This window comes from Ptiloglossa arizonensis, chromosome 6 (genome assembly GCF_051014685.1).
Source record: "Ptiloglossa arizonensis isolate GNS036 chromosome 6, iyPtiAriz1_principal, whole genome shotgun sequence".
Taxonomy (NCBI): Eukaryota; Metazoa; Arthropoda; class Insecta; order Hymenoptera; family Colletidae; genus Ptiloglossa; species Ptiloglossa arizonensis.
The window spans coordinates 16,335,814-16,348,089 of NC_135053.1; the positions used below are offsets into that span (position 1 = coordinate 16,335,814).

Genomic DNA, 12,276 nt, shown 5'->3' on the forward strand with positions numbered 1-12,276 from the left:
GACGATTTTCCTAAAGTCTACTAATGAAAGTCTACCGTGAACAGATCGTGGCATAAAAAATTCTAATGTAAAAAAGTTGTGGCGTAAGGGGATTCCAGCGTATGAATAATCCTGGCGTAAAGAAATGCCAGCTGAAAGATACGGTAATATAAAGAAATCCACGTAGGGTGGATGTCCCAATTACTTGCCGCTCTAAACTTATCGCGTACGTACGATTTCGAGAATCTGGGAATAAATAAATAAAAAAAAAAGAAAAATTTGTTTCAATGCGGAGAAAGGTTGGATTCCAACTTAGTTCTTGCGCCAATAACTTACGTCAGTTTGTAGAATAAGCGTCGATACGTTAGGAAAAAAAATTATATAATAGTCGTTCCAAGTTATTTCATAAACACGAGTAGTAACTTTCCCTCGTTAAATGCGAAGCTACACTTTAAACACGCAGTCAGATCCTTCGATAATTTCCCTAAAGTCTGCCAACGAAAGAAACTTCCACCGTAAAAAGATCCCAACGATACATAAAACAACTCCAACAACAAATGTCGTATCCATCGTACGACTAATTCTAACCTAAAAATTCCACTCGAAAGATATCCTAACCTAAAGTGACCCACATCTCCGACGATTCTCGTATTCTCGTTTAATACTCATCTCTGTTGCATTGTGTTCCACTTTTACGCGTCACTTGGTTCTCGAATTTAATTTCCAACGATTCGAAGACCGTCGAGCAACTTTCGAGGTTCGCGAGTGACGAGTTCGAGCGTTGCCTACGAACCTCGTCCGTCGAGAATCTGGACGAAAAAGAACTACAGAAGAGTAAAGAAGGAAATAAAAAAAAGAAGAAAAATATACGGTGGAAGGGCCTGGTTGGATTTCAACCAACAGGTCGCGGCCGGAGTGTCGTCACCAGATATACCTGGCTCGCCTTCGAAGCCCTCTTCCACCGCCAGTTACCGACCGAGGGAAAGTCAGACCCGAGGAAAATTGATATGTATCGCGGCAGCGCATCGCATTATACGGTTTCGCTATCGCGCTGCAATATTAGGTAATTCGTGGCGTCGCTCGTAACTCACGCCCCGCAGACCCGCTGCGACGCAGCTTGCGTTCTCATCTTCGTAAATCTCGGGGGCCCGTTGCTGTCCAAACGAAAGATCCTATCGGGCACAATTTAATTTGCACGAGAAAACGGGCCAGCCTTCTCTGTGTAACCATTCCGCCCCCCGCAACCCCCTAACGTGAGGGGTTTTGCGAACGAGATCTCGGTTCCCGCCTAGTGGAGCAAGGTTGTTCGTTGCTCGTGAAAATCTCCCCGGTTACGAAACTTGCGGTTCTACGTGAGGAAAAACGGGACTTGGGAGATTCGTGTAGCGAGAGCGCGAACAGTTCTGAACGATTTTCACTCGAGCGGTGGGGATGTGCGATTATTTTGCATTTGGAATGAGACTTATATCGAGGGGTGTTCTGAGAACGAAAGAATAAGGGAAATAATATTTTTTGAGAGGTTATGTTACTTCAAGAGTTTCTCAAGTGTGTTAACTATGGAGATTACTCATAGATTTTCCAGGATTTTAGGAGAAAGAAATCATTTTCGGATGATTTGCACTCGAGCGGTGGGGATGTGCGATTATTTTGCATTGAGAATGAGACTTATATCGAAGAATGTTTTAAGAACGAAAGAATAAGAGAAAGAATATTTTTGGAGAGGTTATGTTACTTCAGGAGTGTTTCAGGTGTATTAACTATCGAGGATAATCATAGATTTTCCGAGATTTGAGTAGAAAGAGATGATTTTCGGATGATTTGTATTTTGGTGGTGGGGATGTGCGATTATTTTGCATTGGGAATGAGATTTATATCGAAGGATGTTCTGAGAAAGAAAAATGAAAGAAAAGAGAATTTTCGTGAAGGTGAAGACAAGGTTACGTTAATTTAGCGATATTTTACGTGTTTATTAAATATCGTGAACACTCAGATTTTGCGAGTTTCGAGTAGCGCGGAGTACGAGTCACTTGGGTCGATTTGCACTTTAGTAGCGCGTAGTGAGAATCTGCGATAAGAATATTTGTAAAAGGCGTTTTATCGCGTCTGGTCGCAGAGTATCGCGTATAAACACATGTAAAATTGAAAAGGTAATCGTTTCCACGGAATTGAACAGAAGATTACGTTAATTTATGGTTATGTCACGCCTATTAACGACCACGAGTACTCGTGGAATCTTGACTCAGTATTACTTTCAAGATTAAAAAAAGACGTTGAAAGCAAGCATTGTTAACATACGTCTCTACGAAAGAAAAAAAAAACTCGTGCAACGAATAACGGAATAAAAATTACAATCGAGTAACGAAACAAAACTTTTCAAAATTCATTCTTCGCGCGTTACTTTTACAATTTAGCGATAAAAGAAAGAAAATAATCGTGTTCGACGTATCCCTGTACTCTACGAAACGCTTCTCTCTCTCGTCGGAGTCCTCTCAGAGAGAGTGAGAGAGAGAGAGAGAGTAAAAACAACCGTGAACGTCGAGATGAAAAAACTCCAGAGCCGTTTAAAAACGCAGAGCGGCCGCGTAAACGCGGCTTGACGCTCGAACTTCCGATTCCGAGCGCGCGTCGACGTTACATCTCGAGTGGCCTCTCTCGCGACGCGTCGCGTCGGCTCGCGTCGCAACGACGAAGAGAGGAACAGGCTCTCGCGTCCCGCCGCGATTGTGGGCAAGGCTTAAGGCCCGTTTCTACGCTGCAAAACCGTGGCGGGGATGCGTCGAGCGGCCCTCGTCCGGTTCTCGAACCGAAGAAACCCGCTTCGTGGCAGTGTCGGCGATGCGTTTGCAGCGTCTGCTTCTACGTCGCGCGCGAATCGCTCGTTCGTACGCTCTCGCGTCCGAAACGCCGCGAGATTCGAAAACCGCGTGTTAACGGAACGGAGGAGAGCTGCGCGCGCAGCTAATCGGCCGAGGGAACTCGCGAGTCGACCAATCGGAGTCGCGTGGCACCCCCACTCCTCGAACCTACGTGTTCGAAAATCGTTGAGTTTCTCGGGTCGAGAAAAGTGCGAGTCGATGAATCAGAATCGTGAGTAGTCACTTTTTGATGTTACGAGTTCGAGAAAGTTGAGTTTCGCGGGTCGAGAAAAGTGCGAGTCGATGAATCAGAATCGTGAGTAGCCGCTTCTTGAGCTTACGAGTTCGAGAAGGTTAAGTTTCGCGGGTCGAGAAAAGTGCGAGTCGATGAATTAGAATCATGAGTAGCCACTTCTCGATGTTACGAGTTTGAAAACGTTGAGTTTCACGGGTCGAGAAAAGTGCGAGTCGATGAATTACAATCTCTAGTCTCCACTCTTTGACACGACAAGTTCGCAAACGTTGAGTTTCGCGGGTCGGGAAAAGTGCGAGTCGTCGCGAGTCGCGCGTCGACGAATCAGAGCCGCGCGCCCCCACTCCTCGACTCTACGAGTTCGCAAACGTTGAGTTCCACGGGTCGGGAAAAGTGCGAGTCGTCGCGAGTCGCGCGTCGACCAATCAGAGCCGCGCGCCCCCACTCCTCGACCCTACGAGTTCGCAAACGTTGAGTTCCACGAGTCGAGAAAAGTGCGAGTCGACGAATCGGAGTCGCGAGGCCCCCACTCCTCGACTTTACGAGTTCGAAAATCGTTGAGTTTCGCGGGTCGAGAAAAGTGCGGAAAATCGCGATCGAGTCGTCCAGCAAAGTTGTTTCGACGAACGAGTGAGCAAACCACAGTGTGGGAGGAAGATAGCGAACACAGTGAACGCGTCGAGACTTTTCCACAGTGAAACACACACACCTCGCTGGGTGTCTTATCGGAAGAAGGATTTCACGGCTGAGGAGGAATACATCTGTTTACGGTGAGTCGGTCCCCTCTTTCGGAAGAATTCCGAGCGATCGGTTTACGAATTCTTCGAACAGGAGATTGGTTGTCGTGGAGAACGACGTATAAAACGAAGCAACGAGAGCGTGACACACTCGCGTCTTCGATAATCGATGCAGCTAATAATAATTAACGAGAAAAGTAATGGCATTGCGCGGAATAGTGTAACGAGCCTTGGATAATTGCCGTCACGATTCCGGGGCCGTATTATTCAATGTGAAATTACAATTATTGGGAGAACGCGTTGCGCAATAATTGTTTCTTTGTTAATTATTGCCGAGATTTAAATAAGTATTCCTAACGCGGATGTAATTGCTAGGGAAAGCGATGCAAATAGAACGGCAAAAAGGTAACGACACTTGCATTTTAGGTAATAAACGTCGCTAATAATTATCGGGAAAAGTAACGGTATTGCGTTAGTGCAATAACGTTTGTTTGTTTTTTTTTCTCCCGATAATTATTGTCGAAATTGAAATAAATATTCTTAACGCTGGTGCAATTGGCACGGGAAACGACGCATTGTGTAAAATAAATGCGATACGTGAATTTTCGATATGTGTCAGTGATAATTATTGAGACACGTAACGACGTAAGTGTAATAACGCTTGTTTCTTCGGTGATCACTGTCACGATTAAAACAAGTATCTCCAATGTGAACAATTACCGAGAAAAATCACGCGTAGAACGTAATGTATGTAATGGGAGTGTCGATAACACCTCCATCTCCTGGTAACCACCGTCGTAATTAAAAGGAATATTTCCAACGTGAACGTAATTACCAGGGAAAGTAATGCATTGTACGAAATAGCGTAGCAAGACTCGCTCGGTCGATAATCACTGTCACGATTAAAATAGGTATTCCCAACGTGACTGTAATTGCCGAGGAAAGCGATGCACGATATAAAATAGAGTAGTAGAAGCGTAATGACACTCGCATCTTCGATAATCAATGTCGCTGATAATAATTACCGAGTGGAATAATGCATAATGCGAAATAGTGTAATAACACTTACGTCCTCGATAATCACCGCCGCGATTAAAATGGATATTCCCAACGTGGATCCAAAGTCACCGGCAAAACTCACGCGTATGAAACAATACGCTACATCTAATAAGAATTGTTAATAACACTTGCGTCTCCTTTCACCCTACGTCGCGTTAAAAATAAAAACTTCCAACGCGAACACGATCACCGAGTGTACAAAATAATACGTGCAACGCAGAGTACTGATAACGCTCGCAGTAACCCACTCGCGCGATTAAAGTGAGAGGAAACTATACGAAACAATACACGAAGAATATTAACAACATATGCGACACTTTTTAACCAAGGTCAAAATTAAAACGAACATTTCCATAACGCAATCGCGAGATAATTTCCAAACGAAGTTCGAGTGCGGCAGTTCGAGTTCCTCGATACTATCTTTAACGATCTGTCGACCAGGCGTGGGTCTCTTTTGACCCACGCTCGGTAAAACCTCGTCGATCGCCTCCACTCGCGACGAATAATTTCAACTGGGATCTATTCGTCTCAGGATCGATAAGGTGATCGACAAAATGGAAAAGAAGTGCCGGGTCTGTACTGACCCAACAAATCGAACATTTCATTCCGTAATTGGAACAATTCTACGTAAATTGTCGGACTACAAGTCACGTCTCCATCGATCACGATTCACGCGTTACCGTTCACGGAATGCTTTCTCGCGAAATAATTGCGTCTCGTTCGCTAGTTCCATCCAGAAAAAAGAAATTCCCTAGATCTCGCGGGAACGACGATCGGTCGCAATCAACGATCGAAATCCAATCTCCTCGAGAGCGGCTCGTGTCGTGAGTTCGCGTGATTTTCGCTCGCGCGATCTCCCCTGTCGCGCAACGATAAGGCTCGTGAAGCTGCACCGCAACGGCCCTAACGAATTTAGGAAAATCGAGTCGCGATGGAAATTGTTACGAGAGCCGATCCTCCTCGTCTGGTGTGTTTACCGCGCGAGAACCTGTGTCTCCACGGCGCTATTTCGGTGCCATCGGCCGTGCACGCGTAAAGTACAGTTCTTCGTAGCGTTCCAGGGTGTTTTGGGTTTTCCGAGGAGGACGACCGTTTCTCTTACGGTGTTACGGGATTTACGGGTTACGGGAAGCGGAGACACCGACATCCAGTTGCCTCCCCCCCGTTTCGCGCTGTATTTTCGTACCCTCGAAGTTTCTTTTTCTCTCGCGAAGCCGCGTCACCGCTTTTACACGCTGCGAGCGGAATGCGCTCGGCGAAATCTGTACGAATAAGCTCCAAAGAAGAGTTGAATATTCACCGTTGTTAAATATTCTCTTCGCTCCTGGATTGAAACAATTCGATCCAATTGGGAAATTAGATTCTTTCCAAGAATGGCTGTAAAATCATCGAGATGTAGTTAATTAGCTACTCGAAATATTGTTAATAGTCTATAGTAACCAGAGACTCTATATTGTTGAACTGGTCTCCCCGGGTCAGAGAAGACCCACGCTTGCTACGAAGGTCAAGTCGATTAAAAGTAACAAATGGTAAATAAACTCGTGGAAGAATACACCGATACTATTTATTTCTAAAGAAAGTTGTACCAATGGTATAATCGAACGAGTCTCTCTGGGTCAGAGAGGACCCACGCTTGCTGCGAAGGTCAAGTCGATTAAAAATAACAAATGGTAAATAAACTCGTGGAAGAATACACCGATACTATTTATTTCTAAAGAAAGTTTTACCAACGGTACAATGGAACAAGTCTCCCCGGGTCAGAGAGGGCCCACGCTTGCCATGAAGGTCAAGTTGATTAAAAATAATTTGAATAACGTGGTGTTCGGATTTATCTTAATCCGAAGAATGCATCGATACTATTTATTTCTAAAGAAAATTACACCAACGGTATAATCGAACGAGTTTCTCCGGGTCATAGATGACCCACGCTTGCCATGAAGGCCAAGTTGATTAAAAATAATTCGAATTACGTCGTGTTCGGACTTATCTTAATACGAAGAATGCAATACTACTATTCATTTCTAAAGAAAGTTGTACCAATGATAGAATTGATCGAGTTTCTCTGGGTCCGAGAAGACCCACGCTTGGTACAGAGTTAATAACCGATATTCTTTCACTAATCGTCGCACACACGGAGCCGCACTCGAACAAACGAAGCTAATACCAATCTTTCGCAACAGATTGGCTTACACCTAGTGAAAATTCACCAACAGAAGAAAATCACTGTGAAACGTGCGAGTATCTACGCGCGTAAAATGAACACAAAGAGTTCATCGGACACAGTCTATCAAACTATTCATCGAGTACGTATCGCGGAGATTCCTGTCGATAATCGAGCACGCGTTTACATCACCGCGTGCGTTTCGCTCCGATACGGTTAATAAAGTTATTTTATACGGTGTGCGCGGGTAGCTTCGTTTCCCAAACGTTGTCAAACGATTCGCGCGATATTAATTCGCCGTGTCGGAGGATTTCGGGCGAACACGCGCGAAAATTACGCGTTCACGACATCGCGGCTTACATCCGGAAGCCTGGACCGACGCTAAACACGATAAATACACCGATAACGTTATCGTTCGCCTACGAATTTCAAGCATCGATCCGACGCATCGCACGGTTGACAAAAATTCCGATTTCGGATGGACGAAATTATCCGATGGAGTAATCTATCGCTCCTTGTCGCTCGGTAATTCCAATTCGATTGAAACGTGTATCTCTTTATCGTTAATAGAGAATCGGAGATGGAAATTGCAGCAAGAGAACTATTTTTTTTTTTTAATTAAATTTATGAACTTAGTTAGTCAAAAAGAGTGAAAAAACAAAGTTTAAATTATTGGAACTGTTTGGAACAAATTGGAATTCTTTGAATTATTGTATTTATATATTTTCAAATTTCAATTTCAAATATATAATTTTTTTTGGTATCATACAAGGACTATTTTTGTTTTGGAAATTTGTATCTGAGAAAGCAAGGAACGAAATTTAATTTTCGAAAATAGAAACTTTACGCTCGTATCAACAAACAGTCTTTGTTCTCTCTTCTAAGATTTTTATACCAGAGGCATGACACAGGAAATTGTAATAAATAACGATGGAAAATACTTTATTCGAGGTGAACGCTGTTTTCGAACATCACTGGCAAACGAAACAGCTTTCCAGCGACCTAATACATCGTTGGGTATAATACCGAGCTCACTTGCGCGCAACAATTTAATATATAATATAATATAACTTACTTAAATGTAATGCTCTTACTGCGCGCCGTTGCAACTCGCGAACGAGAACCCTTTACCAACGTGCGACGAGCAATGGATACTAGACGAGGACACGTGAGTTTGGGTCAGAAAATAATACCGCTTCCTGAGAGACTAAAGAAGAATCGATTTGATGATAAAAATAACACAAGAGAGTAAGGATATTTACACGGTACAACTTTTGCAACTTGACCTCTCGGTTAAGAAGCTTTTTTATGGCGTACCTACAGGTTGCCAGGAGTTGTTTCGGTTTGATCGTTGTATAGTGGTGCTCACATGTCCAGAAGCTTACGTTTATCACCACATTGACCCAGAAATCACGAACAAAAATGATCTACCCTCTACCAGGAAGTTCGACTACCGAGAAATTCGCTTATAACCCCATTGATCAAAGATCACGAACTATAGTACAAAGTTATCTAGCCCCTCGAATTCACCACTACGTTTCGGAGTCCTCTTTCATTGAATCATCGATGACGAGTACAAGAGACACGTGATTCTAGCAGTAAGGATGTTTACTCTTGGATCATTCTTATCGCTGAAGTTTCACACCTTGCCATGATGATCACTGATGACCAGTATTCCAAACTTGTAATATTTAAGTGCTCACAAGGACAGAACCTTAACTTTTGTGTATTTTCAAATAACGTTACTTAGCAAAGCTGTAAAATAACAAATACACCGATTAACTATTGGACATGTTTACTTTCCGAGCTACGGTTTGAACGAACGTCAAGAATATCCATAAATATGGATCTTAAATAATATTCCACAAGAGATGTGGCCCTTTTTTGCCCTGACCATGAAGAGTACAGGAAGGTGTCGAGAAAAACTTTGACCTCATTTTGTAATTTATCTTTATACTCCTGGCAGCCACTGATATTTTACGATAAATTTTCCGTTAATACGACAGCAACGAAAAAGAAAGAACGACCTACTTTTGGCGGATCATGCGAGGAATTTATTAAACCAATGTTTGCTCGTCAGCTATTAGCGACTCGGTTATTAAAACGACCTCAAAACTTTTATAGGAAAGGAGTTCTCTACCGCGAGAAGGGAACGCTTGTTCTCCCATCAATTTAATGACAGCGGCGATAGACGAGAAATTGAATCAGAAATGTCGTCGAAATCGTTGTAAAATAATTTAAACCGCAAAATATTTAAGATATCTCGTGGAAGTCGATAACGCTGCAGAATTGTATTCCGATTGGAAGTCATCGTATAAATTTGGAAACGAGTAATGGTAATATTCGACAGTGGAAATTATACGATCGATGAAATATTCATTCTTAAACGAATTTAGCACCGTCTCTCTTCGAACAAATTGAAAGCATCCGTCGTCCAATCTGATAGAAAATTTCGACTCTGCACGAAAGATTCCTGACATATTCCATATCGATGAAATCGTCAATCCACAGAACGCACCGACAATAAGGCTTTCGCTAAAAGCTGCGGCTCGAGTTTCTCGATACTATCTTTAACAATTTGGGTCTATTTTGACCCACGCTTGCCAAAATCTCGTCGATCTCTTCCACCCGCGACGAATAATTTATACCGGGATCCACTTATTTCAGGATTGATAAGGTGATCGACAAAATGGGGAAAAGTGCCGGGTCTATACTGACCCAATAAATCGAGCACATTTTACTCGTTAATTGAAATATTTCTGCGGCGAATAAAGCCGGACTAAACGATATTGGCGTTAATACAATATACGATGCATCAATTCGTCTTTATGTAATATATAATAATTAACAATTTATAATTCAACAGTTTCTCATCCGAGTAGGTTTCAATTCGATTAAAAAATGATTCGCCACTTCCGAATAACTAGGTCCCATTTTCCCCGAAGATCCATCGTAAAAAAATTTATTCAAATGAAGAATAATTCGTGACGTTCGAGTAAATAATTCGTCCCGTTCGTAATCCTTACTCGAAGATCCAGCGGATAAAAGTTCGTTCGAAACGAATGTTACCCGAATGAAATTGAACTCGAACCAAGTGACCAACTCCGTTGCCAGAAGGGTCGGTCGACGAAAGAATTACAAGCCTCGAACTCGCGAAGTAACCCAAAACAAACCACCACCGTGTATAAAAAAAAACCCCCACGAGAAACTTCGCGTCGCGTGTCTCTCTGTCGCGCCGATAGAAAAAAGAAAAAAGGAAAAAAAGTAAAGAAAAAGACCGCTCCCCGCGCTACTGTAAACTTTTTATTACCGGTCGGTATTAACCGCAGCCTCCGACGTGTTCCTCGGGGGGGTCTCCCGCGTTCCACGTCGATTCTCGATGGAAAACCGTGTGTACACGTCGATGAAAAGAGAGAACACTTGTAAAACGCCGCACGCGATAAATACAGTCGATAAACGCTATCGCTCGCCCCCAGTACGAAACCGTTCGCCGCTGCTACGTGGAAACTCACCGGGCGCTACCCCCACCACCGCTACGCCTCAACGTTCGACGCAGCGGGATTTATGCGAGCCGGGCGGACCCAGTGCGCGTGCGCCGCGTAGAGTTTCCCGGTCCCGGTGTCGCGCGGAGGCGCGCGTGGGCCCCCAGAAGTCCCAGCCGATGCAACAACGCAACCGCGATCACCGTCGTCGCGCCACGCCGCGCCGGGGCGGTCTTTTATCGTCGCTGATTTATCGGGGTGCGCCCCCGTCATGCGTGCACACGTGTTTCTATTAATAGAAAGCGCTAGAGAGACCACCGTGATCTCTACTTCGAGATACACGGACGGTGCCGCGGTAACGTCCCTCTAACAAACGCGGCCACCGGAAAATTAAACTAGAACAATATCACCCGAACCGATCCAACGTGTGCGGACACACACGTGTGTATCTGTATCTCTGTGTACGTGTATTTGTGTGCATACATACACACACACGATACCGGTGTATCGCGCACCGCTTGATTGGATTTTCATATGTTTCGCCGGCCTGTTAAACGTTACGATTCGACGCTGATCTCGTTCCTGGTATCGAGTTCTCTACCCCCTCCCTTCCATCTCGGATATAATATCGATGCACCCAGCGCTGCACGATCAATTAACATCCCCGCGTGCTCGAAATCATCGCGAGTCGACCATAGACGCGCGATTGCTACCGTTCGAATCGGTTTCTTCCCGACCGAACCCCCCCTCCCCCCACCTGCCCCCCTTTTCATTTTTCTTTGCCTATTTTTAATTGGAATCGGAACGGTTTTCGCTCGAGAACGCCCGGGATATCCGACACGGGGGCGAGGAAAGGGTGAAATTGGGTCAGAGACGAATCGAACTTTGATTCCCGGGGAACAATGGTTACGTTTACGTGTGATGAATTTCTTGGGGTGGTGGGGGAGGTAGGGGGTGGAATACGGCACCGAGAGATTTCTTTCCGCGAAATAGGAGCACGAGGGTTGGGATCGTTGGATGGAATTTACGGAACGATGGAGATTTTAAGCCCGTTTTCGAGCTCGAATTTCTCCCTGTTGTATTATCTCGAGTGTGGGTTTGTTAACCACTCGACCGACGAGTCTGAGTCGTTCGAGACGTATAAGACCGAGACACCGAGCCCGGTAGCGATTAGGTGGTCTTTAGGGGCGTTTGGATCGTTGGAATAAACAATGCACGCGTTATCGCGAACCGAACCGACGTTTTCGGCTCGCCGCGATTCACGTTGTAGATTTTGATACGTAAACAATGACAAATTCGAGAGTGGTCGAGATTGGTGTCTCTTGTTGCGGTTATGGCCACGCGAGAGACGAAGAAGAACATAAACGATTTTATTCGTAGAAAGTGTATCGTTGAACTACGTGTTGTCTCGTGTTTGAATTTACATCGTGAAGAATTCGAACGTGGGGCTATTAATGGAGTTCGAGAACTGTTTTCTTATTTATGAAAGTAAATGTATGTTTAGATTTGTATTCTTTTTTTTTGCATGAAAAATTGTAAGGCGCAACGAACTAACACGGAAGAACAAAATTAATTATTTTTGGAAGATTTGGTGGTAGAATATATGAACGTTGGGGGATTAAAATAACGCTGCATCGGGATGATCGAGAACCGATCAATTACCAGGATCAGCCTCGTAAGGAAGAGAGTCCACGTGTTCGTGTAATCGATAATCGGGAGAATCAATTTCCGTATAATCGGTGCTCCGGAT

General features: G+C 44.2%; 2 protein-coding genes across 2 annotated transcripts in view; one reads left to right on the forward strand and one right to left on the reverse strand.

The window, feature by feature from the left end:
* Positions 1-12,276, reverse strand: part of Hiw (MYC binding protein highwire) — a 476,677-nt gene that overhangs the window by 258,875 nt on the left and 205,526 nt on the right. The gene's annotated exons all lie outside the window — the stretch shown is intronic.
* LOC143148688 (uncharacterized) overlaps positions 2,822-12,276 on the forward strand; it is a 189,340-nt gene continuing 179,885 nt past the window's right edge. The window contains exon 1 of the transcript XR_012992566.1: positions 2,822-3,857. The gene's annotated coding sequence lies outside the window, so the exon portion shown is untranslated. The remainder of the gene's footprint in view (positions 3,858-12,276) is intronic.